General features: G+C 45.7%; 1 pseudogene; it reads left to right on the top strand.

The window, feature by feature from the left end:
- Nucleotides 1-494: 494 nt before the first annotated feature.
- Nucleotides 495-18184, top strand: LOC100439563 (tropomyosin alpha-3 chain-like; annotated as a pseudogene).
- Nucleotides 18185-27620: the final 9436 nt, after the last annotated feature.

The following is a 27620-nucleotide window of genomic DNA, read 5'->3' as shown; positions in this document are numbered from 1 at the left end:
CAGAATGTCTTTGAGGGTACCTTTCCCCCAGAGCAAGAGGCATCAACTTGCCTGATAATTCCATATTTGAGGGAAGAATCTGGAAGAGTCCAAGAGAATTTGCTGCATCTAGATAGGGAAGAGGCTAAACTAGCTTAGGTTCCAGAACACCTAACATCCCACTTATGTAACTACTTGGAGAGCCACAGGGGAGAGGCACAGGGCAGTGCTCACAGGGACCAGAACTAGAGACTCAGGAACCCAGAAACCCTTTCCCTCTCTTGGAATCCACGTTTCCCTCTCTCCCCTCCCCCGCCAGCTTCCTCTGCCCATGTCTCCACATCATGTCCACATGCCACCTAACTGTTTGGGTTCCCCCAGAAGCTGACCTTGAGACAGAGGTTCAAGGGCAAGTCATTTACTTGGGAGGTGATCCCAGGAAGTACAAGTAGGGGAGTGGCAAAGTGAGACAGAGAAAAGAAAGGCACATGATCAAGCCAGTTACCCTGTGGGCAATGGGAGCCCAGTCCCGCCAGGGGATGCTGGAGACAGTGTGGATCGTGGAAGCAGAGTTGCCCCACCCCAGGCAAGGGAGCTGGGTCTGTATCCCATCGGTCATTAGTGGAGGGCTGCTCCTGGCCATTAACCCTCTAGCAGGCTTTCCCTGCATTCAGGTGGATGTGCCCTCAGCAGAAAGCAGCCAGATAAAAGCCCTCAGGTGGGAGGTGGCAGGTGTTTGCGATTATACTTTCAGGGGGTAGAGCTGAGGGTCTTGCAGACATAGGCGGGGCACCAGCCATGGTGGCTCCCTTGCCCCAGCCCAGATGCCATGTGAATTTTCATCTCAAGCCCTTTATTATGGGCTGAATTGTGTCCCCTAAAATTCATATATTGAAGTCTTGATCCCCAGTACCTCCGTATCTGAAGACAATATTTGGAGACAGAGCCTTTAAAGAGGGGATTGTATTAGCCAGGCATGGTGGCGCACACCTGTAATCCCAGCCACTCAGGAAGCTGAGGCAGGAGAATCGCTTGAACCTGGGAGGCGGAGGTTGCAGTCAGTGAGCCAAGATCGCACCACTGCACTCCAGCCTGGGCGACAAGAGTGAAACTCCATCTCAAATAAAAAAAATTAAAAAAAAAAAAAGAGGGGATTAAGTAAAATGAGGCCATCAGGGTCAGCCATAATCAGAGCTCACTCTCCTTGGGAGAAGAGAAAATTTGGACACACAAGAGAGACACCAGGGATGTGCACCCAGAGGAAAGACCCCATGAGGACGCAGTGAGAATGCGGCCATTTGCAAGCCAAGGAGGGAGGCCTCAAGAGAGGCCAGCCCTGGGCACAGTGGCTCAAGCCTATTATCCCAGCACTTTGGGAGGCCGAGGCGAGAGGATCGCTTGAGCCCAGCAGTTTGAGACCAGCCTGGGCAACACAGGGAGACCTCTGTCTCTACAAAAATAAAAAAATTAGCTGGGGCTGGGCGCGGTGGCTCATGCCTGTAACCCCAGCATTTTGGGAGGCCAAGGCAGGCGGATCACTTGAGGTCAGGAGTTCCAGACCAGCCTGGTCAATATGGTGAAACCCCCATCTCTACTAAAAATACAAAAAAAATTAGACGGGCGTGGTGGTGGGTGCTTGTAATCCCAGCTACTCAGGAGGCTGAGGAGGGAGAATCGCTTGAACCCAGGAGGTGGAGGTTGTAGTGAGCCGAGATCGTGCCACTGCACTCTAACCTGGATGACAGAGTGAGACTCAGTCTCAAAAAAAAAAGAAAAAAGAAAAAAGAAAAAAAATTAGCTGGGCATGGTGGCAATGCCTGTAGCCCCACCTTCTTAGGAAGCTGAAGTGGAAGGATCGCTTGAGCCCAACAAGGTTGAGGGGTGACAGAGCAAGACCCTACCTAAAAAAAAAAAGAGAGAGAGAGAGAAAAGGAGACAGAAGCCAACCTTGCTGGCACTGTGATCTCAGACTTCTAGTGTCCATAACTGCGAGAAATCCATTTCTATTGTTTAAGTCACCCAGTCTGTGGTAAGTTGTGACGGCAGCCCTCATAAATGAAGACACTCTTTCCCAGTTCTAGTTCTCTGTCTCCAGACCTGCCTCTGGTTGGCCCAGCCCCTTTCAAGCCAGGCTACAGGTCAGAGGTGACTGAGCCTTCTTTGGGTCAGGTGTCCATCTCAGTCCAATCAGCTGCTGTGGGATAGCAGGGTGCCAGGGTCAGGGTTATAAATGAGGACAGAGCTCTGGAAAGGGAGCCTCACTGGGGAAGGTCACCCAAAAGTGTCTGCACCATGGCCTGGGAGGGTCCTGAGCTAAGGCATCCATGTACTTGCTGTAATCTGGGCTATTTCCAAGCCATCATATCTTTGTTCTAGAGATAGATCATCCTGGGATATAAATCAGCATGATGCTGAGCATCTAGACACTGCTTCAGCAACCCACACCTTGGGCCTGTGTGAGCTGCTTTCCTGGCTCAGAGATTGTGACGATGATAGCCCCAAGCCTTGTCCACTGGGGCTGAATCGGAAGCTGAAAGGCACAGCTCTCTTCATCTGGAAACCAGCAGGATGTGAGGCTGACAGTTAATTAGATTAATAAGGAGACCATGCCTTAAAATGTAATGCTGTTTTCATGAGCCTTTAAAGCCTATCAAAATGTTTGCCGAGCTTTATGGCTGGTAATTAACAACCTTGTAAAAATATACAAGGAAACAAGGAGATATCAGTGAGCTAATGAATGTGCAGCTGCCAGACCCACAGACAGAGCCTGGCTCTGGCTTTCACATCACTGGGGTTTGGGTCCCAGCTCTGCCTCAACTTGCTCAGACAAGTCCCTCACCGTCTATTATCTGTTTCCTCATCTGTCCAGTGGAAAGGCTGGATGACTGCTGAGCCCTGGACCAGCAGCATTTCCCAGCCTTCCACTTTGTTGTGCTTCAGAGCTCAATTCACCTGCAGGTTCCTCTGCTCTGAGGGCCATTCAGTCATTAAGACTGAAGTTTCCCCATAATAGGTAGGAATCCAGTATCTCAGTGAGATCCTCAGCATCCCACTCCATGGAAGATGGAAACGGCTTTTGTGGCCAAAGGGCCATTCACCTTTCTTCTTTTCACTTTTTTTTTTTGAGACGAAGTCTTGCTCTGTTGCCCAGGCTGGAGTGCAGTGGCACGATCTCAGCTTACTGCAACCTCCGCCTCCCGGATTCTAGTGATTCTTCTGCCTCAGCCTCCCAAGTAACTGGGATTACAGGGGCCTGCCACCATGCCCAGCTAATTTTTGTATTTTTAGTAGAGATGGGGTTTCACCATGTTGGTCAGGCTGGTCTTGAACTCCTGACCTCAGGTGATCCACTCGCTTCAGCCTCCCAAAGTGCTGGGATTACAGGTGTGAGCCACCGTGCCCGGCCTTTTTTTACTTTTTTTGAGATAGGATCTTGCTCTGCTGCTAGGCTGGAGTGTAGTGGCACAATCAGCTCACTGCAGCCTCAACCTCCTGGGCTCAAGCAATCCTCCCACCTCAGCCTCCCTAGTAGCTGGGACTATAGGCACACACCACTATGCCCGGCTAATTTTTAATTTTTTGTAGAGACAGGGTCTCCCTTTGTTGCCCAGCCTGGTCTTGAACTCCTGGCCTCAAGTGATCCTTCTGCTCAGCCTCCCAAAGTGCTGAGATTACAGGCATGAGCTATGCACTTGGCCTCACCCTTCTTCAGTAACAAATTTTTCCTTCAGCAGATCACTCTCTCCCAGTTCTCAATCCCTAGCTTTAGACACAGTTGACTCTACTCCTGCTGGTAGGGGTAGAGTCTCAGCTGTAGCCTGTGAGAGCATCGCAAGGATGATCACCCGACCTAATCAGAGCCAATGGGGCACAACGGAGAGAGACGCTGTCCATCATTTCCATTGAGATGAAGACGACTTAGACCTGACGTAGCTAGCAGCCATCCTGGCACCATGTGGAGTGTGAACGCTCATCCGGCATGCAGCAAGGCTGAGCCAGATGGTGGAGAAAGACCAGGTCGTGGTACTATTGTCTGGACCTCTGAGTTTAGCCACATCTTAAATTTACCCTTGAACTTTGCAATTGCATGAGCCAATAAATTCCCTTTGTTGATTTAAGATATTTTTGAGGTGAGTTTTCTGTCACTTGCAAACAAGAGTTCTAACAGTTACATGGTGTGTCCATTAATGGGTGTAAGAGAGAGAGAGAGAGAGAAAGAGGAAGAGAAACAAAGTCATGAAAACAGAAAAAAAGAAAAATTTTGTTTTACTGAAAGTACATACTAGAGTTCGTACATGCTATTAATATTTCTTCTCATTCGTAAAATGCCATTTGCTCTCTTTTTTCTCTCTGGGGATTCCTAGTCATCCTCTCAAAGCCCATCTCAGTGGCTCCTCTTTCCCAGCTCTCCAGGCAAAGTGAGTCACTTCTTCTCCCTAGAAAGTCAGTCCTTCAAGAATTTTGACTTATGGCAAAAGTCATGTACATATTACTAAAAATAAATTACAGAGCATTATAAGTGATACATCTATGTGTAAACTAAACATGTTAACAATTATAATTGTTATTCATTGTTATGGTCATTATTGTGGGTTGACATGTGAGCTTGACTGATAGACTTTTTTTCATATACCTTTTAACCTCAGGACCCTCCACATTATGACTGGAATGGATACACAGGGCTGACACATGTACCTAGGTCCAATGGTCAGAAAGGGACCCACGGAAAGAATCTTCAAATTTTCAATATCTTTCTTTCCTTTTTCCTTTCCCTTTCCCTCCTTCCTTCCTTCCTTCCTTTCCTTGCTTTCTCGCTCTCTCTTTCTTTCCTTTCTTTTCTTCTTAGAGACAGGTTCCCACTCTGTCATCCAGGCTGGAGTACAGTGGTGCAATGATAGCTCACTACGACCTCAAACTCCTGTGCTCAGGTGATTCTCTCGCCTCAGCCTTCTGAGTAGTTGGGACCACAGGTATGTGCCACCAAGCCTGGCTAATTTTTTAAGGTTATTTTGGAGAGATAGGGTCTCATTTTGTTGCCCAGGTTGGTCTCAAACTCCTGGCCTCAAGCAATCCTCCTGCCTCGGCCTTCCAAAGTGCTGGGATTACAGGCATGAATCACTGCACCTGGCCCAAATTTTCCATTTCTAAATTTGAGAGATAAAAATGCTTAGAAAAGAGATGAGAGCAAAAAGAGCCAGTTTTTGCCAGTTACTTACTTTAATCCATTCTAAATTTTTTCCACAGTAATAGAGTTTAAACTGAACAAATGGTGATTCCCCAGCTAGCAACAACACATCCCAGGCTTCTTTGTGGCCAGTGTGGCCACATGGTTAAGTTGTCACCAATGGCTCATGAACAGAAAGGATGGGGCACCTTTTTCCTAACATTCTTTCTCCTTCCCTGAACATAGATGTGCTGTGACCAAGTTCTAACAATGGGGATGAAGATAACACCGTGAAGGATGCAGAGAAACAAGATGAAAGGATCTTTGATACCTGAGTGATCATGTGGAACAGAGCCATCTCCCCACCCTGCACTACTTACCTTGAGGCTGTTACATGAGAGTGGATAAACTTCTCTTTTCTTCAAGCCACTGTATTTTGTGACCTCTTTATTACACAGGCTTAGGCTTGCTCTAATTAATATATTCCCAAACACCTCTCCTCCAATGACTAGAAAAATCCTCCCAGCTAGGAATTTTGGAGAGAAAGGAGAGAAGGGTAGAGGCTATATAACCCCGCACCCCAACACACACGCATGCACACACACACACACACACACACGTACCTTGCCCTTCCCCTAAAACAAGTCACAGATTTGATGGCAGGAAGAAAACAATAAAATTCCTTTTGAAGTTTGGGGGATAAAAGAATAAAGAGAGCGTGTGCCTTATTTCCATCTGGAATTTGTCCTTCGTGTTAGGATGTGAGCATCTTTTGTTTTGCCTTCCATCACTTACTTTCCCTTCTTCAGACAACAGTGTCCCAATATCCCTCTGGGAGTTCTGGGGATACCCTTAGCTGCCTCTTGTCACATCAGGCCTGTTTCGTACAGCAGCGCAGTTTGTGCACTGCACAACACCAGGAAGCTCATTTCACACAGACCATGATGTAGATGTGTCGCCTGGAGTTGTGTAACAGTGCGGCCTTGTGACCCTCCACATAGGCCACTAACTCTTGGTCTCCATGAGAGTGGCACCTGGTTGCTGTCGCTTCTCCAGGAGGCAGAGCCCAGTCTCAAACTGGATGGAACACTCCATGCATCAATGGAGTGATAAATACTCAACATGACAACCTCTCCCACTCCATGCTTCCCACAGCACTGCTTATATCCTGGGAGTAGAATGTTGACCTATGGCTCTGCTATAAAACTCTTGCTGACAATATTCATTATGCAGTCGTCCCTCAGTAGATGTGGGAAATTGGTTCCAGGATACCTTCCCTCCCTTGCACACACCAAAATCCATACAAACTCATGTCCTGAAGTCAACCCTGAGGAACCCGCATAGGAAAAGTCAGCCCTGCATATATGCATATTTGGCATCCTGCGAATATTGTATTTTCAACCTGCATTTGGTAGAAAAAAAATCCACATATAAGAGGGCCCATGCAGTTCAAACCTGTGTTGTTCAAGCGTCAGCTGTATTATTCAATGCCTCCTTTGAAGAACTCACATGACAAGCTCCCAGGACAAGTTGGGGTGTCTTGAACAACTGGTAGATTTCCTTTTGGACAATAATGAGAGTTATGGAATCCACTGGCTTTCCTTTTTACCTTCACCATCAAGTGGCCCAAAGTGAGGTTAAATGCCCTCGTCAAGATCACCAGTGACCTCCATGTTGCTAGATCCAATGGTCAGTCCTCAGTCCTTACCTTATTTAACCCATTTTCCGTACTTGACATACATAATGACATTCCCCCTCTGGAAACTCTTTCTTCGTTTGACTTCTAGGATCCTTTACTTTCTTGGTTTTACTCCTAGCTCACTGGCCTCTTCACATTCTTCTTTGCTGATTCTTCCTCATCTCTCCAACCTTAAAACATAGGAAAGTCATGAGTCCAGTCCTTTTTCACACTCTTCGCTGCCATACACCTCCACTGGCAGTCTCATCTAGCTTCATGATTTTAAATATCATATCTATGATCATGATGCCTAAATTTATACCTCTAACCTGGACCTTTCTCCTGAACTCTAGACTCGTATGTCCAATTGTCAATTTGATGTCTCTTCTTAGATATCCAACAGGTATCTCAGACAACACACATCCAAGACTCAACTCCTTATCATCAAAGCTTCTCTACCCACAGGCTTCCTCATCTCAGAAAATGAAAACACTCATCTTTTAGTTGCTCAGACCAAAAACCCTGGAGACAACTCCTTTCCCTTTTTTTTTTCCCATCCCACTCCAATCAATCAGCAAATCCTATCACCTCTACCTTTAAAATATATCCTGGAGCTGGGGACGGTGGCACATACCTGCAGTCCCAACTACTGGGGAGGCTGAGGTGGGAGGATCACTTGAGCCCAGGAGTTCGAGGCTGCAGTGAGCCATGATCATGCCACTGCACTCCAGCCTGAGTGATAGAGTGAGATTCTGTCTCTATTAAAATTTAAAAAAATAAAATATATCCTGTATCCAACCTCACCTCCTCACTGCTTCCACTCTATTCCAAACTACCATCACCTCTTGCCTGGATTACGGCAATATTCTCCTAACTGGTTTTCCTAATTCTGCCCTTGTCACCCTTTAGTCTATTTTAACCATAGCCTCCAAAGAGATTTGTTTCATGCCATCCTCTGTGCCTCCAGCGGCACCAGGATTCTTGGAGTTAAAGCCAAAGTCAACCCTGGCCTATAAGGCCCCAAATGGTCTGACCCCCCGTCTACCGCTCTGATCATCTCTCCTACTGAGTGACTTCCTTCATGCAAAAGATGATGACTGGTGGTCACAGAAGTGGATGAGGTCACTCAGGGTAAGGGAGTTAAGTGGAAAGGGAAGGGGAGGGGAAGGGAGAGAAGGGGAGGGAAGGGGAGGGAAGGGGAGGGAAGTGGAGGGAACCCAGGATAGAGTTTGACCAAAAAATGAGGAGCCTGAGAAAGACAACCAGAGGTCAAAGAGAAGGACCAGCAGAAGGTGGGCCCACCAAAACCAAAGAGAGAGACTGTCTCAAGAAGAAACAATCTCTCCTCACCGAGGGCCCACAAGGCTGAACAACCCATCTTCAATTTCCCTTTCGTGCAGTTAAACTTTTTAAACCTTTTTAAATGATGAGCCATTTGTCAGGGATGCAGCATCTTGGCAGCCAAACCGGGTAAGGAGAAAAAATAATAGCATCTTTTGACTGGGCATTTTTTCTCCCTTTCAGCCTAAGCAGGCCAGAACCAGTATTCATTATTAATAGATGCATGTTTTATTAAAGGTATAAAGACCAAAGATTTGTAACTTTAATAATCTAGATTCTTATTTTAAATTCTCCAACATTATTATTTATTGATCGGCTGGGAGATGTTTCTTTTGCGATCACCAACCTGCCAATTCCTGGAGGGGAAATAGAAGTGGTGAAATTAGAGGAGCTAGCACTGACACTGATTTACTCCAAGGTGTACAAAACAACTCCCACAAAATGAGCACCTGCTTTGTGCCAGGCCTTGGGCCAGGCATGGGGCATCCAAGCCAGAAGGGTTAAGGTGCAGCCCTCCCCTAATTGGGCAGGCAGAAAAACAAATAATTATACGGACAAGGCAATTATTTTGGTGTGTGGGGGAGCAGAACTGAGTTGTCAGAAGTTTTCTCTGGAATTAGGAAGATTTAAGTCTCAGTGCCACAACTTACTAGCTGTGTGATCTTGGGCATGATACATTCCCTATCTGAGCCTCAGTTTTCTCGTCTGTAAAATGGGGATGGTGTGGGTTTTCATGAAGATTAACTGAGCCACTGATGCATACAGCTTGTTTGGCATGGTACTCAGCATGTAGAAAGCCCCCATTCAATGGTAGCTGAGGCAGTGGTGGTGGTGGTAGTGGTGATGTGAAAAGTTATAGGGGCCGGGCGCAGTGGCTCACGCCTGTAATACCAGCACTTTGGAAGGCCGTGGTGGCTAGATCATGAGGTCAAGAGATTGAGACCATCGTGGCCAACATGGTGAAACCCTGTCTCTACTAAAAATACAAAAATTAGCTGGGTGTGGTGGTGCGCGCCTGTAGTTCCAGCTACTTGGGGGGCTAAGGCAGGAGAATCGCTTGAACTCAGGAGTCAGAGCTTGCAGTGAGCCAAGATCGCCACTGCACTGCATGCAGCCTGGCGACAGAGCGAGACTCCGTCTCAAAAAAAAAAAAAAAAAAAAAAAAAAATTTATGGGGGGCCAGGCACAATGGCTCATATATATAATCCCAGCACTTTGGGAGACCGAGGTGGACAGATCTCTTGAGCCCAGGAGTTTCAGACCAGCCTGGACACCATGGCAAAGCCCCACCTATACCAAAAAATTTACAAAAATGTGCCGGGCATGATGGTGCGCTCCTGTAGTTTCAGCTTCTGGGGAGGCTTAGGTGGGAGAATCACTTGAGCCCTGGAGATTGAGGCTACAGTGAGCCGTGATCACACCACTGCACTCCAGCCTGGGCAACAGAGTGAGACCCCATCTCAAAAAGAAAAAAAAAGCAGGGGCACACACTCTGGGCATTAATTCTTCCTGAAGGAGAGGGTTAAAAGAAGGTTTCACAGAGGAGGATATATTTGAGCTGGTTCTTGAAGGATAATGAGAATTTCAAAAGGTTGACAAGCTGAGGGAAGAACATTCCAGATGGAAAGCTGTCAGGGAGAAACTCACTGGTGAGCAAATGTGAGCCGTGTCAGGGAAAAGCTGAAGAGCTCTGTGGGCTGAGGACATGGTAGCTTGAGGGGCCTGGTGGGAGGGTGGCAACAGTGCAGAGGGTCTCCAAAGCTAGGCAAGGGATCTGAGTTCACCCTAAAGGTGATGGGGAGACTTGGAGGCGTTTTTTTTTTTTTTTTAATTGTGGTAAAAAACATATAACAGGCGGGGCACAGTGGCTCACACCTGTAATCCCAGCACTTTGGGAGGCTGAGGCAGGAGGATCACCTGAGGTCAGGAGTTTGAGACCAGTCTGGCCAACATGGCGAAACCCCATCTCTACCAAAAATATAAAAAATTAGCCGGGCGTGGTGGTGCGCGCCTGTAATACCAGCTACTGGGTAGGCTGAGGCATGAGAATCGCTTGCACCTGGGAGGTGGAGGTTGCAGTGAGCCAAGATCCTGTGACTGCACTCCAGCCCGGGTGACAGAGCCAGACTCTGTCTCAAAAAACAAACAAACAAACAACAACAACAACAACAAAAAAAACAGGCTGGGCATGGTGGCTTACATCTGTAATCCCAGCACTTTGGGAGGCCAAGGCAGGTGGATCACCTGAGGTCAGGAGTTCAAGACAGCCTGACCAACATGGTGAAACCTCATCTCTGCTAAAAATGCAAAAAAAAAAAAAAAGAAAGAAAAGAAAAGAAAAGAAAAAAACATATAAACTTTACCATCTTAACCATTTTTTAGTGTATGGTTCAGTAGCATTAAGCGTATTTACCTTTTTGCACAACAGATCTCTACAAGTTTTTCATCTTGCAAAACTGAAACTCTCTCCCCCTTGAACAACTTCCCATTTCCCCCGTCCTGGGCAGCCACCATTCTGTTTTCTGTTTCTAGGAGTTCGACTACTTTAGTTCCCTCATGTAGGTGCTGGCTTATTCACTTAGCATGATATCCTCAAGGTTCATCCATCTTGTGGCATAAGACAGGATTTCTTTCTTTTTACAGGCTGGACAGTCAGGCATGAGCTCACATCTATAATCCTAGCACTTTGGGAAGCTGAGGCAGGAGGATCATTTGAGGTCTGGAGCTTGAGACAAGCCTGGGCAACATAGTGAGACCCCCATCACTACAAAAAAGTAAAAAATTAGCTGGGTGTGGTGCTGCATACCTATGGTGCCAGCTACTTGGGAGGCTGAGGTGGGGGGATCATTTGAACCCAGGAGGTCGAGGCTGCAGTGAGCTATGATTGCACCACTATACACCAGTCTGGGTGCCAGAGTGAGACCCTGCCTAAAAAAAAAAAAAAAAAAAAAAAAGGAGGCCAGGTGTGAGGGCTCATGCCTATAATCCCAGCCCTTTAGGAGATCAAGGCAGGAAGATTGCTTGAGCCCAGGAGTTCGAGACCAGCCTGAGCAATATGGTAAAACCCTGTCTCTACAAAAAAAAAAAAAAAATTAGTTGGACTTGGTGGTGCATGCCTGTAGTCCCAGCTACTCGGGAGGCTGAGGTGGGAGGACCACCTCAGCCCAGGAGGTTGAGGCTATAATGAGCTGGGATCATGCCACTGCACTCCAGCCCGGGTGTCAGAATAAGACCCTGTCTCAAAATAAAATAAAATAAAATAAAATAAAATAAAATAAAATAAAGGCTGAATAATGTTCCATTGTATGTAGATATCACATTTTTATCCACTCATACATAGCAGGGGGGTGGGGGTTTAAACAACCCCTCCAAGGGGTGGTGAGGAGGGTGGTATGTAGAGTGAAGTGAAGCAGCCAGATTGGCAGCAGGGAGGCCAGGGAGGGGCTGGTGCAGCCGCCCAGGTGCATGCGAAGATGGCGGCCTGGCCTCAGGTATGGCAGAGGGCTTGGATACAAAAGACATTGTGGAGGTAGAATTGGTGGAATTTGATCATTGGCGATATGATATTTGTCCTAACTTCAGAAATCTAGAGGTGACTCAGGTCATTCCCGTCCTCTTACTCCAAAAGTGGGAAAGAGGGCCTGGCTGTTCCCTTCAAGGGTGAGGAGGAGGATAGAGAATTGCTATGGTGGGCAAAAGGCAAATGCCAACACTTCCAGTTCTATTAGGTGGGTGCAAAAGTAATCACGGTTTTTGCCATTAAAAGTAATGGCAAAAACAAAAACTGCGATTACTTTTGCACCAACCTAATATAATCCTTCAGAAAGTCCCTACTCTGTAGACTATCTTCCCCACCCTGTCCACCAGCATGTGACTGGGACATTGGGCAGGATGGCTAGCCAGCCACGTGGGTGAGAGAACACAATCCCAAGGGGAAAGGGAGCTGGGCTTCTGGTCCCTGTACCACCTGTGTCTTGCTGTGTGACTCTGGATATGTCCACGCCCCTCTGTGGTTCTCAGTTTCTGTGTGTAAAGTGAAAGCGTTGGTAAAGCACTGGTGCTGCCGTGGATGGTGATGATGATGATGATAGCGGTGGTGGCCAACTCTTTTTGAGTGCTTACTCTGTGCCAGGAACTCTTCTAAGTGCTTTTCAAGCATAAATGCATTGATTCATTTTATTCTTCCAGCGCGATTATAATCCCCATTGTACAAATGAGGAGATGAAGGCAAGAGAAGCAAAGTTACTTGGCTGAGGTCACAGTGATAACAGGCAGAGCTGGAATTCAAATGCAAGCAGTCTGGCTCCAGACCATTCCCTGGAATCACTTGGGGAGCTTTAAAATATCAGATTCCTGGATCCACCCCAGACCTGCTGGATCAGAGCCTCTTGCTAACAAGCTCTCAGGGCTGAAGGCAGGGATTGGGGCTGAGGGTTCCATGGGGACAGACATTGCCTGGGTCTAGCCCAAGAGACAGTGGACCCTGATTCTTCCCCCACCTGCCCCAGCACTGATGTTCCCTGGGTTTGGGGGTGACTGACCCTTTTGGAGACAACCTGCAGGGTGTACCCAGATTATTCCCACCCTCTCATACATGACCTGGAGGGAGCAGGCTCCAACTTCCTCACGCCCTCCCTGGAGTCCTCAGAAAGGGTCCCAGCAGGACCTACCTGTTACACAGGTAATAAATGACCCTAAGAAAACATACTAAACCTCTCTAGTAACCCAATGTCTTAGTTCGTTTTCTCTTGCTTATCACAGAGTACCTGAAACAGAGTAATTTGCAAAGAAAAGGGATTGACTTCTAACAGGTATGGAAGCTGAGTAGCCCAAGGTTAAGGGCCTGCATCTACTGAGAACCTTCTGGCTGGTGGAGACTCTCTGCAGTGTCCCAAGGCAGTGCAGGGCATCACACATGGCAAGGGGGCTGAGCGTGCTAGCTTAAGTCTTTCTTCCTCTTCTTCTTCTTTTTTAAAAAAATTAGAGATGAAGTCTCACTATGCTGCCCAGGCTGGTCTCAAACTCCTGGGCTCAAGCAATCCTCTATCCTCGGCCTCTCAAAGTGCTGGGATTACAGATGCAAGCCACCACGCTCATCCCTCTCTTCCTCTTCTTACAAAGCCACCAGTCTTACTCCCATGATAATCCAGTAATCCACTAACCCATGAATCCATGAATAGATTAATCCATTCATAAGAGCAGAGCCCTCATGACCCAATCACCTCTTAAAGGCCCTACCTCTCAATATTGCCAAATTGGCGATTAAATTTCAACATGAGTTTTGCGGGGGACAAATATTCAAACCACAGCACTCAGCAAATGGGAGTTAAAGCAATAAGAAAATGCCCTGGAAGGTTCTCAAGAGGGGAGGGCTGTAGTCAGACACCTTCCTAATCAAATTCATCCCTGCTCCATTTGGAATTTGAATGCACTCGAGTGCTTGCAGGAGCTAAATTATTCTTTTTGTACATATGGTAATGACAGTATTAGGCCCACAAATATCTTGGTATGTGGTTATTTTTTAAAAGGACAACATACTGTCAAGCTAGATACCAACAACCAGTAATCGCTCGAGTAATCACTTTTTAAAACTTCAGTCTAAAAAAGAGTTCAAGAATTACTGCTATCTGCAATAAGAATGAATCTCATAGACTCAGTGAATGGGCAAAACAAGCCAGACACAGAAAGCTAGATACCAGATGATTCCATTTATACGAAATGCAAGAACAGACAAAACCAATCTATGGTGATAGAAGTCAGGATAATGGTTATTTTTGAGGAGCGTTGACTGGAAGGGAACCTTTTAGGGAGGTGGAATGACCTGTGTCTTGACCTGGGTTGGAATTACACAGGTGTACACAAAGTAAAGATTCACTGAGTTGTACATGTATAACTTATGCACTTTACTATGTGCAATTCATGCCTTAAAAATGTTTTAAAGAGTTGGATTGTTTCTTTCTGGTCATCCATGTCTTTCATTAAGATTCAGATAGTGACTGAGAACTGACTGAGCACTTACAATGTACACACCCACTCAAGTGGGGCAAGTGGCAGAAACAAGGGAAGGTTAGGCCTTGGCTTAGCCGGCACTGGACTCTGGACTTACAAGGCTTACAGCCGGACGGGACTACCAAGGCCAACTGTTCTTGATGCCATTGAGACTCCCACTCCCACACATAGTCCAAAAGAGCCAAGGCCAGGCCTGGGCAGCCTGCTCCACTCGGGGAGTGAACCAATCAGAAGGCAGCTGAACGGACTGGGAATAGGAGAAGCTATTAGCAGCTACCCTGGCCACGGGGCCCTGCAGGATCAGAGATGAGAATTGATCGGGCCCACAGGGCAAGGGGGAGGCCAGAGTCAGCAGGAAGGATAATTAGGAAAGACATCAGGCCAGGATGGACAATGAAGGCTCAGAGATGTCGGGATTCTCACTCCCTATTGGGACCACATGGCAGGAGGCGAGGGCTCCCCCTGGGGGCCAGGCAGGTAATGGACAATGGTCCCCAGATAAGAGACCAGAGGCGTCCAGTTCATGCCCAACATTTCACAGCAAGTCAGGGACTCAGCCAGGACAAGACCCCACACATCCTACACTCTATAGGCTTCTCTCCACCACCCCAGCAACACCCCAAGGTGATGTTTATTTCCTACCCTGAATATTCCACATTCTACGTTCCCTGCATTTTCAGCTCTTTTTTTTTTTAAAGACTTAATTCTTGATTCTTTTGACAGCTTACATCATCCTGAAAGTAAAGTGAAAAAGCCATACCACACTACCCACTTTTAATACAGATCTTTGTAGATTGGGAAGCATAAACCAACCAAAAGAGTGATAATTAGTTCTGAATTCAAGCGAGGTTTATGGAATGTGAACCATTTGGGTAATCGGCTGGGGTGGTGCCATGAAGTGGTAATTAATTTGTTTTTTTCCCTAAAATGTTTTACTTAATTAAGGGAGGTGTTGATTTATATACACCTGTCCCCTGGGGATGGTTTGTAAGGCAGGAGAAAATTCCAACTGTCTCCCCGCCACGTTTCTCATCAAATTATTTCATTACATTCAGATACACTTTTGCAACACTGATTGTGACAGATTCTGGAGTTATGAGCTCATAAATACTGGGGGGTTGGGGGGGAAGCTGGAGATGCACACTTAATGGGAAATGTTCTCATAATCAAAAGAATATTTCAAGCCGTGACAATGCAGGCCAAGAGAGGGAGGGGGAGCCACTTCAAAGAATAACAGGATGCTGAATAACCCAGCACCTGCAGCTCTACCTCCTTCTGAGTCAGCTGGGCTCTCAAATATCAGCTTGCAAAGGGCAAATGTCAGGAGGATTTGTAGCTAGTCCTGGGTTCTTCGTCATAACTTACTTGGAGCTGATAGTAGCTTAAGTTTGTTCATTTACTTAACAAATATTTATTAAGCAGCTACTATGTGCTGGGCACTGTGCTACACACTGGGAATACAATAGTGAACAAGACAAGCTTGTTTCCTACCTTCATGGAACTTACAGTCCAGGAAGAGAAAAATAATATAAATAAGTAAAAGAATAAATAGCTGATAAACATATGCCTACTTGATGATCTAGCAATTCTACTCTCAGGCATATATCCAAAATAAATGAGTGCATCTCTCCATGGAAAGACGTGTAAAAATGTTCACAGCGGTGTTATTCGACAGCAACCAGTCAGAAGCAACCCACGGTCGGCCAGCAGAAGAATGAATAAATGAATTGTGTTATACTGACACAATGGAACACTGCTGTGCAATGGGGTATTGCTATGCAGTACTCCACGCAACAGCAATACAAAAAGAACAAACTGCTGTTGCATTTATCCACATGCAAAAATGTGGCTGTATCTCACAGACAATGATGAATGAAAGAATTTGGGCAAAAAGTGTCCAAATTACACTATTCCACTTACATGAAGCTCAAAGGCAGGCAAAACTCATCTATGATAGAAACCAAATAGAAATAAGAATAGTGGCTATCTTTGAGAAGAAGAGACACGAGGGAGCTTTCTGGGGTGTCTGGGAAACTTCTATGTCCAGATATGGGGAATGGTTACAAGCACACATATGTAAAAAGTCATAGAGGCCAGGTGCAGTGGCTCACGCCTGTAATCCCAGCACTTTGGGAGGCCGAGGCAGGTGGATCACCTGAGGTCAGGAGTTCAAACCCAGCCTGACAACATGGTGAAACCCCATCTCTACTAAATACAAAAAATTAGCCGGGCGTGGTGGCACATGTAATTCCAGCTACTTGGGAGGCTGAGGCAGGGTGATCATTTGATCCTGGGAGGCAGAGGTTGCAGTAAGCCAAGATTGCACCATTGCACCCCAGCCTGGGCAACAGAATCAAAACTCTCTCTCAAAAAAAAAAAAAAAAAAGTCATTGAGCTATACACTTAATATTATACTCCAATTAAAGCATGCATTTTAGTGAGATCCAGTACATTTTAAAAATAATAAATAGCTAAGATAATTTCACATGTTGATGAAAGATATGAAGAAAATAAAACCAGGCCACAGGATGGGGAGCAAAGACCCTTCTGCAGAGATAGCTTTGAGATGCCACCTTTTCTGGAGGTGGCCCATGGGAAAACCTGAGGAATAAGCATTCCAGATAAGGAAGCTGCAAGGCCACCGGCTGCAAGATGGGGCATCTGGGCATGTCTGAGCAACAGCACGGAGACCAGGATAGCTGGAGTGGGAGAGCAGAAGAGGCCAGGGGGACTGTCAGGAGCAGGCCAACCCTATGGGCCACATAAGGATTCAGGTTTTATTCTAAGCATGATATAAGTCATTGGAAAGTGGAAGCAAAGAAATTGCATGACCCAATTGACCTGATTTTTTAAAACTGAGGCTACCTATTGGAATGTGGGGGGGGGGGACTGACAGTAGGAGAAATGGCTGCAGTGCTGAGTGGAGAGGCAGGACCTGGAGCACAAGCAGGGGCTGGGTGGGCACCGTGGCTGGGATCGCCACCATCAAGGCAGTGAAGCGCAACAGCCAGGTTCAGCAGCAACAGGCAGATGATGGAGAGAAGAGAGCTAAGCACCTCCAGCGGGGAGTAGAGGGAGCAAGGAGGGCCCGGAACAGGCTGAGGCCAAGGTGACCTCCTTGGACCATAGGATCCAGCTGGTTGAAAAGGAGCTGGACCGTGCTCAGGTGTGCCTGGCCACTGCTCTGCAAAAGCTGGAAGAAGTGGTAAAAGCTGCTGATTGAGAGTGGGAGAAGTAGGAAGGTTATTGAAAATCGAGCCTTAAAAGATGAAGAAAAGGCTGGGTACGGTGGCTCATGCCTGTAATCCTAGCACTTTGGCAGGCCGAAGTGGGTGAATCACCTGAGGTCAGGAGTTCAAGACCAGCCTGGCCAACATGGTAAAACTCTACTAAAAATACAAAAATTAGTCGGGTTTGGTGGTGCGCACCTGTAATCCCAGCTACCCGGGAGGCTGAGGCAGGAGAATCACTTAAACCCAGGAGGCAGAGGTTGCAGTGAGCTGAGATCACGCCACTGCACTCCAGCCTGGGTGACAGAGGGAGACTTTGTCTCAAAAAAAAAAAAAAAAAAAGATGAAGAAAAGATGAAACTCCAGGAAATTCAACTCAAAGAAGCTAAGCACATTGCAGAAGATAGGTAGGAAGCATGAAGATGGGGCTTGGCTCATAAGTTGGTGGTTGTTGAAGGAAACTTGGGATGCAGAGAGGAGCAAGCTGAGCTGGCAGAGTCCTGTGGCTGAGAGATGGATGAGCAGATCAGATCGATGGACCAGAACCTGAAGTGGCTGAGTGCTGCCGAAGAAAAGGACTCTCAAAAAGAAGACAGATATGAGGAAGTAACCGAGATTCTTACTGATAAACACAAGGAGGCAGAGACCCGGGCTGAGTTTGCCGAGAGATTGGTAGCCAAGCTGGAAGAGACAATTGACGACTTGGAAGATAAACTGAAATGCACCAAGGAGGAGCACCTCTGTACACAAAGGATGCCAGACCAGACTTGCTTGACTGAATGAGATGCAGAGCACCCCAGTCCCACCTTGCCGCTGCTCCTCCCTCTGACCCCAACTCCACCTAGGCCAGCCTGCCCAAAGCTGCCCTTTAACTGAGGGTTGATCTTTAACTGGAAGGCTGCTTTTTCCTTTCACCACCCCCACCTCCCCCATGTGTCTTTTTTGCCAAACTGTCTCTGCCTCTTCCCAGAGATTCCAGCTGCGCTAGAGGCTGAGCATCTTTGGGAACAACATTTAAGCTAATGTGAGTGCAACACATAATGTCTTTAAAAGCATGTTGTGTTGTATACATTTCGTAATTAGCTTTTTTGTTGTTTTGTAGCAACCATTTGTAAAACATTCCAAATAGTTCCACAGCTCTGAAGCAGCAATCTAATCCCTTTCTCCCTTTTGGAAGGTGACTGTTTAGCTTACTGTATATTGCTTTCTCTAGAGAAAAGGGAAAAAGGTGTGAGCCTGCCTTACTGAGAACCAAACAGAGCCCAGGGAAAGACTCCACTCTGGGAAATCATAGCTTTGCACAAAGTACCAGCCAAACCAGAAAGGTGATTCCAGGAGTTAGCCCAAAAACAACAGCAACAAAAAATGTGCTGTTCAGGTTTTCAGCTTTAAGATACCTTTGGACAAAGTTATTTTTACTTTTTTTTTTTTTTTCATTAGAAGTGAGCAAATTAAGCCAGGCGCAATGGCTCATGCCTGTAATCCCAGCACTTTGGGAAGCTGAGGCAGGCAGATCACTTGAGGTCAGGAGTTAAAGACCAGCCTGGCCAACATGGTGAAACCCTGTCTCTACTAAAAATACAAAAATTAGCCAGGCATGGTGGTGTGCGTCTGTAGTCCCAGCTATTCGGGAGGCTGAGGCAGGAGAATCGCTTGAACCTGGGAGGTGGAGGTTGCAGTGAGCCAAGATCACGCCACTGCACTTCAGCCTGGGCGACAGAGCAAGACTACATCTGGGACAAAAAAAAAAAAAAAACAGAAGTGACCAAATTAAGATGGTGAGACCTCTGAGACCAAATTTTTGTCCCATCTCCACCCCATTCCCAGACGCTTACAGAGTGGATCGTGTGCCCCTTACATTGAGGTGACCACTTGATTGCTCTCCTGCCTCCTTGAAAGAAAGAAAGATTATGTTTTTGCCACTGATTTAGCCACATGAAATTCATCTCATTACCCTTTTCTGGGTTTGAAGCTGCTGTCTCTAAAAGTGCCATCTCATTGTGCGTTGTATCAGTCAGTGAGAAATCTTGAATAGCTTGTGTACAAAACTTTTTAAATGTCATATTATTTTGAAACTTTGCTTCTTTGGGTTTCTGGCACCCTGGCTACCCCCTCTGGCTGTGAGAGCTCTCTACAGTCTGTGGGCTGGCAGGTTGCTGATCTTTTAAAGTTTCTTTCCCTACCTAATCCCCATTTTTTGGTAAAGTTTCTAGGAGGTCTGTTAGGCATACAAACTGCAGCTTACTGGCTTACAATGTACTCTCCTTTGATGCCTCTTTGACGACAACTGGGAGAAAAAGAAATCAATAGTGCAACTGTTTTGATACTGAAGACTGATGAGTGTCTTTTTGAAATAAAGAACCAGGCCATGCATGGTCGCTCACACCTGTAATCTCTGCACTTTGGGAGGCCAAAGCAGGTGGATCACTTGAGGCCAGGAGTTTGAGACCAGCCTGGCCAACATGGTGAAACCCCATCTCTACTAAACAAAATACAAAGAAATTGGCCAGGCATGGTGGCACATAAACCTGTAATCCCAGCTACTCAGGAGGCTGAGGCAGGAGAATTGCTTAAACCCGGGAGGCGGAGGTTACAGTGAGCCGAGATTGCACCACTGCCCTCTAGCCTGGGCGATAGAGCAAGACCCTGTCTCAAAAGAAAAAAAAAAAAAAGAGAAAGAAAGAAAGAAATTAAGAACCAGTCCCTCCAAAAAAAGACCCAAACAAACAAGCAAACAAGCCCTGACTGTACAGCACTGGTGAGGATGTCAAGCAATAAGAACTCTCACACGTTGCTGGTAGGAAGGCCAAATAGTTCAACTTCTCTGGAAAATACTTTGGCAGTTCCTTACAAAGATAAATATACACTTAACAAACTACCCTGAAATCTCTTTGGCATTTACTCAAGTGAAACAAAAGCCTATGTTGAACCAAAAAACATATGAAAATGTTCATATCAGCTTTAATTATAATCATGAAAAACTGGAAACCCCAAATGTTTCCCCATTGAGGAATGGATAAACTGTAGTCGAGCTATACAATGGAACCCTATTCAGCAATAAAAAAAAGATGTCTATCTTAAGTAAACAGGAGAGAGACCTGCTCTCCAGAGCAATTGCTCTCCAGGACAAGCAACTGATACATGCAAAAACTTGGATAAACTTCAAATATATTGTATTACCTAAAACAAAGAGTTTATTTGGGAATAGCAGGAGGGATATGCATGCTATGGTGAACCACAGGCATATCCAAAGGGGTTTCCTTTTAAAAACAAAAGGAAAAGTTCACAAAAGCTGCTTTGAAACAAGGACCATTGGTTACAGGGGCCTCCTGCAATAGTTGGCATCCACTCATTGGTGAAGGCAGCCATTGTTAGTCAAGTGTTCTTATGCAAGAGGCTTATCTGAAATTTTTGAAATTGTTGTGGTTTTCAGAGAGTCCTTACAATCATTCCAATCATAGGCATATGTGCACGAGAGCCCTTCCTTCACAGCCCATGGGCTCCATTTTGTTAGGGGTTAACATAAGTGACTCCATTTTGATTACTGAAAACGTCCACAAGGACAAGCAATGGATACATGCAAAAATGTGGATGAATCTCAAAGGTATTGTGTTACCTAAAAGAAGCCAAAGCTACTGTGTGATTTCATTTATATGGCATTCTGGAAAAGGCAAAACTATGGTGATGAAGAACAGATCAGTGGTTGCCAGGGGATCAGGGTGAAGGGAAGGTTTGGTTACAGAGGGCCCTGGCCACATTAGAGAATCTGGCTCTATATCTTGATTGTGATTGTGGTTTCTGATTCTATGCATTTTTCAAGACTCAGAACTATACATCAAAAAGAGTGACTCTCCGCTGCATGAGGTGGCTCATGCCAGTAATTCCAACATTTTGGGAGGCTGAGGTGGGAGGATTGGGATCTCTAGAGCCCAGGAGTTGGAGACCAGCCTGGGCAAAATAATGAGACTGCTTCACTACAAAAAAATAAATTAGTCGGGCATGGTGGTGTGCATCAGTACTTCAGCTACTCAGGAGGCTAAGGTGGGAGCATTGCTTAAGGCTGCAGTGAGCTGTGATCACGCCATTGCACTCCAGCCTGGGCAACAGAGCAAGACCCTGTCTCAAAAAAAAAAAAAAAAAAAAAAGTGACTCTTACAATCTCCAAGTAAGTTTTAAAATAATTTTTAAATGTAAAAAAATAAAAAATAGGTTATACTTTCCTATTGAAATTCAGACCACCTGCAAGGCTGGAGCATTGTTGATTTAGGGCATGCAAGGATGCTGGTCCAGGCCCTCCCAAGCATGAGCTAGGGAAAGTGCTGCACACTCACAGCCTGCTTTTCCTCTGGGCATTACTTTTGCCATAGCCTACTGATCCCCATGACAGGGGGACTGGCTTAGCAGCAAACCCAAAGACAATGATTCCTGGGCAAGTGATTTATTAAGTGCTCCTAGGAGAAACTGGCAGGTGTGGGGGAAGAAGATAGGAAAGAGAAAAAGCCAAGCAAGGGTGCACTAGCAGATAGCATCCCAGCCTCAGTCTGATCCCACTGGGAGCCAAGGAATGTAAATTACAGCTCAGTTTGCGCCTGGAGGCAAAGGAGCTGGACTCATACTCTTGTGTATCTGCCCATCTATGGCCAAGGGCCACCCGGCGGGGAAATAAACTGCAGGAACTTCCAGGTCTTGCAGCCAGTGGCTCCAGGAGCCCAAGGGCAATCCTCTGAAGAAAAATCTCACATGGAAGCTGTCAGATGAAAACACCAGGAACCTGGGCAAACAGAAATGCTAAGAGGATCCGAGGGCAGCTGGGTAGCGCTCCAACAGTGTCCACTCCACCAACTGTGCTTCATCCGCAGGACATTTACTCCCAAAGCTCCTCCATGGGTCAAACCCAAGGGGCTGGGAAAGGTGGGCCCCGCCCCCAGCTCCTGCAGGAAACAGGAGATCAAGGGCAGGAAGTCTTATCCGTAGTTGGATCCAAAGGGATGAAGTGGGAATGAGGTTAGAGGGTCTAAAGTATTTTCTAGAGACAGGCTTGGGGATCCCGGGAGCTTATCCTAACCTAATGCTGACCTGTCAGCCACATGAGGTTCCAGGGAATGGAACAGAGTTAAAGGTGGCAGCATGTGGCTCTTTGCCCCCAAACATGAAGGCAGTTAACTTGAGACCATAGCCCCCTGTTTATCTTCTAAAAGTTGCACTCATGGAAAGAGTGTACCCACGGGAGCAGGCAAGAGAAGAAAGCTTGAATCCCACATACTGGTTCGTGGACTGGTGCCTGTGCCCATGGTCCCCAGCAAGAATGTCCTGAGGTGGCCAATTATCCGTCGCAAGGAAGGCTGTCCTTTACTTTGGGATTATCTCTAACCTTTAGTTTTAAGGTGCAAGTTCCCTATGGTTTCTGAAATGGTGGTGATACTAAATGGGGATCATGTTGTTTGTTTGCTTAATATTACCTTTTTTTGGCAAAATAAAGCAATAGCAGCTCTGCCTTGGAACATTAAATATGGGATGAAGGAAATTCAACCACCTGTGGAATACAGAATTGGGTACCTCTGGTGAGACGGGGATGTCAATTTCTCTGCCTCACCTCAAGCTCTGGAGAGGGGTGTCCTGGGAACCACACGACCTTCCACAGCCACCATTACAGTTGATGGAGCCGGAGATGGTCACCTGACCAGACCCAGTGAATTCACTGGTTGATCAACAGCCAATTAGAGCCAGGCATGGTGGCTCATACCTGTAATCCCAGAACTTTGGAAGGCTGAGGTGGGCGGATCACTTGAGGTCAGGAGTTCAAGACCAGCCTGGCCAACCAGTTGAAACCCTGTCTCTACTAAAAATACAAAAATTAGCCAGGTATGGTGGCACGCACCTGTAATCCCAGCTACTCAGGGGGCTGAGGCAAAAGAATCACTTGAACCTGGAAGGCAGAGGTTGCAGTGAGCTGAGATTGCACCACTGCACTCCAGCCTTGGTGACAGAGTAAGACTCCATCTCAAAAAACAAACAAAAACAACAACAAAAAATTGGATACTCTCAAAAAAATTTTTTTTAAGGTGAGGATTATTCGAGTTGCAAAATCATAGAGACTGGCAGTTCCCCCAAATCCGGTAAGCACACTACTCCCAAATCTGTGTTTTGTATGTTTGTATGCAAACTCAGGGGCTGACACCCTGTGGGACCCTGTGAAGCAGCCTAGCCTGTAGTCTGCAGAGAGAGGCAGGACAGTGACTTCCAGGGGCACTGAAGGCAGGGCTGGCATTTGTCCTAAAGCCCCTATGAACTGTGTTTTTCTCTCTTGGTTTCTTCCTTTCTTTTCTTTTCTTTTTTTCTTTTTCTTTTTTTTTTTTTTTCTGAGACAGGATCTTGCTCTGTCACCCAGGCTAGAGTGCAATGGTGTGATCATAGTTCACTGCAGCCTCAAACTCTTGGGCTCAGGTGATCTTCTCGCCTCAGCCTCTCGAGTAGCTGAGCGTACAGTCACACACCACCACACCCAGCTAATTTTTTTAAAACAATTTTTTTATAGAGACAGGGTCTTGCTATGTCGCCCAGGCTGGTCTTGAACTCCTGGCCACAAGTAATCCTCCTGCCTCAGCCTTCCAAGGTGCTGAGATTATAGGCATGAGTCACCACATCTGGCTCCATCCTAGTTTCTGTGACCTTAGTAAGCCCCTTCATTTTAACCACTGAGTGGGAACCTGTCCCTTGCAATAAGAAAACAAAACAAACCAGCCTAACCAAATTCATCCTAAAGGAAACCAGAGGTGTGAAGATTGTTGAAACACCCAAAATATGTTCAGTGAAAATGTAGGATTTTGCTAACTTAAGAAAAACAAATTCGGCTGGGCGTGGTGGCTCACACCTGTAATCCCAGCACTTTGGGAGGCCAAGGCAGGCAGAACACCTGAGGTCGGGAGTTCAAGACCAGCCTGGCCAACATGGTGAAATCCTGTCGCTACTAAAAATACAAAAATTAGCCGGTCATGGTGGTGGGCACCTGTAATCCCAGCTACTTGGGAGGCTGAGGCAGGAGAATTGCTTGAACCCGGGAGGTGAAGTTGCAGCAAGTCGAGATCACACCACTGCACTCCAGCCTACGCGACAGAGCCAGACTCTGTCTCAGAAAAATAAATAAATAAAAACAAATTCACCAACTGGTTTGGCATGTGTTTCCTCTGGGCTCAGGTTCCCAAGCCCATTCTCTGAAGGGCTGGGCTCTGGATGCTCATCTCCCAGTAGCAAAGTCAGGTGGTTCCTCTGTAAAGAGAACCCAGAGCTAATTCAACCTGAAACCAATTATAAATGCTGAGGCCTTGGGATATAGTAGTCAAACAATGTATGTTCTAATTCCAGATCAGACTAGCTGTGTTACCTCGGGAAAGTTGCTTTATGTCTCTGAGCCTCAGCTTTCTCATCCATAAATGGGACTGACAATCAATCTCCTTCTCAGGGTTGTTATAAGAAGGCTGAAACGAATCTAGCTTAGGCTTTCATTTAATTGTTTAAGAATTATTTGTTCCTGTTCTGGTCCCCACACTTTAGGAAGGACATGAAAGAATGAAAGCTTTTTCCATGGGTGATGAGGCTGGTGGGGGCACCCAAAACTATTTCGTGCATAATTGATTTACTATTTGGATAAAGAAAAAAGAAGATCCGCAGAGATCCTTCCCTCAAAATGTATACAAAAATAAACTCCAGATGGAATCCAGTTAAATGTAAGCAAATATTTAAAACCTGGAAGAAAATAGAAACAGATATTCATCAAGTTGGGGAAGACTTCCTAAATTCCAAAGCAATGGAGAAGGCAGAGTGCAGTGGCTCACACCTGTAATCCCAGCACTTTGGGAGGCCAAGGCAGGCAGATCACTTGAGTCCAGGAGTTCGAGATCAGCCTGGTCAACATGGCAAAACTCTGTCTCTACCAAAAATACAAAAAATCAGCCAGGCGTGGTGCTATGTACCTGTAGTCCTAGCTACTCAGGAGGCTGAGGTGGGAGAATCACCTGAGCTCAGGAAGTTGAGGCTGCAGTGAGCCCTGAATGCACCACTGTACTCCAGCCTCTGCGACGGGAGTGAGATTCTGTCTTAAAAAAAAAAAAAAAAGCAAAGGAGAAAAAAGAATCACAAAATAAAAGACTGATAGACTTGGCTCATGAAATTTAAATGATCTCTACAGAAACTCACAAATGAAACATATAGGCAAACAACAAGTTGAGATAATAGTTGGCTTCCAAAACATCCTTAATATATAGAGAGTTCTTACAAATCAACAAGTAAAACACCTAGTAAGACCCCTAGCAGAGAGAGACAAACGACCTTGACAGTTTGCACAAGAAGAAATACAAATGACCAATAAATATTAAAGTATTCCATATTAATAAAATTTTAAAAATTTGAAGAAAATGAAAAATGTGTTCATTTTTACCTATCAAATTTGCAAATATTGAAAAACAGCATTTAATGTTGGAAAAAATACATATAATGGACACTCACACGAGTTTTGTTTTGTTTTGTTTTGTTTTGAGACGGAGCTCGTTCTGTTGCCCAGGCTGAAGTATAGTGGCACGATCTTGGCTCACTGCAAGCTCCGCCTCTCGGGTTCACACCATTCTCCCGCCTCAGCCTCCCAAGTAGCTGGGACTACAGGCGCCTGCCACCACACCCAGCTAATTTTTCGTATTTTTTAGTGGAGACGGGGTTTCACCATGTTAGCCAGGATGGTCTCCATCTCCTGACCTCGTGATCCACCAGCCTCGAACTCCCAAAGTGCTGGAATTACAGGCATGAGCCACCGCACCCGGCCCACTCATATGATTTTAGCATGAGTAAAAATTGGTTTTAAGGTAATGAATTGGGCTGGGCATAGTAGCTCACATCTGTAACCCCAGCACTTTGGGAGGCCAGGAGTTTGAGAACAGCCTGGTTGACATAGTGAAACTCTATCTCTACAAAAACTAAAACAAATTAGCCAGGCATAGGGGCACACGCCTGTTGTCCTAGCTGTTCAGGCTGAAGTAGGAGGATTGCTTGAGCCCTCGAAGTGGAGGCTGTAGTAAGCTGTAATGGAGCCACTGCACTCTAGCCTGGGCAACAGTGTGAGACCCCATCATGAAAAATTTTTTAATAACAATTTAAAAACAAATTTAATAATAAAATAAAATAATGAATTGCTCTTACAAGTCTTTTCTCAGCAGAATGCCATGCCTTTGCCTCTGTCCTCCTTGGAGCACCTCAATCCTAGGCGCTGTCCCTGGGTTCTCTACTGCTGGTGTGTGAATGATAAGATATAAATGACCAGACATCTTTACAAAATTGAAAACAAATGATAAAACTTTATAAAAGGATGTTGTGTACAGTTTTACAGTCTGGCTATTGGTGTGACATCTTGTCACACAATATGTTTCTCAAGCTGTATTTATCATCCCATTAAAGCTGTTAAAGACAAAAAAGTTGGGAGAATGTCATCTTTAAAATACCTACAACCCTTGGACCTAGTGGTAACACTTCTAGGATGTGAGTCTAAGGAAATAATTTGAAAGTGGTAAAATACTTTATATACAACTTTTTTTTTTAACCACAGCATTGTGACATAATAGTTAAAAATTAAATATAACCCAAATGTCTAACAATTGGGAACGATCAGTAAATTGTCTAGACAATGGTGTACTACCTAATCATTAAAAATAAAAATCATGTTTGCAAAGAAATTTTAATGGTACAGCGAAATATTCCTGTAATAATGTTATGTGGAAAAAAGCAGAGCACCAAATTGTCTACGGACTATGCACTCAATTATGGGAAAAACGAATAGGAAGAGAGAAGTAAAAGTTAATAGTGGTTGTTTCTGGGAGTTGGAATTATGGGTAGTTTTAATCTTTCTACTTTGACATAAATTTCTCATGTTTTCATCAATACACATGGATTACTTTTCCACTTAAAAAAAGAAAGGCATATATTTAAAGAGAGAGGTGTTTTATTTTCTTAAAGAAATGATGGGTTGGGCATGGTGGCTCACACTTGCAATCCCAGCACTTTGGGAGGCCAAGACGGGCGGATCACCTGAGGTCAGGAGTTTGAGACCAGCCTGGCCAACACGGTGAAACCCTATCTCTACTGAAAATACAAAAATTAGCCAGGTTTAGTGGCACGTGCCTGTAGCCCCAGCTACTCCAGAGGCTGAGGCAGGAGAATTGCTTGAACATGGGAGGTG

The sequence above is a fragment of the Pongo abelii genome, chromosome 21, assembly GCF_028885655.2.
Source record: "Pongo abelii isolate AG06213 chromosome 21, NHGRI_mPonAbe1-v2.0_pri, whole genome shotgun sequence".
Lineage (NCBI taxonomy): Eukaryota > Metazoa > Chordata > Mammalia > Primates > Hominidae > Pongo > Pongo abelii.
This window is presented reverse-complemented; position numbering and strand designations above follow the sequence as displayed.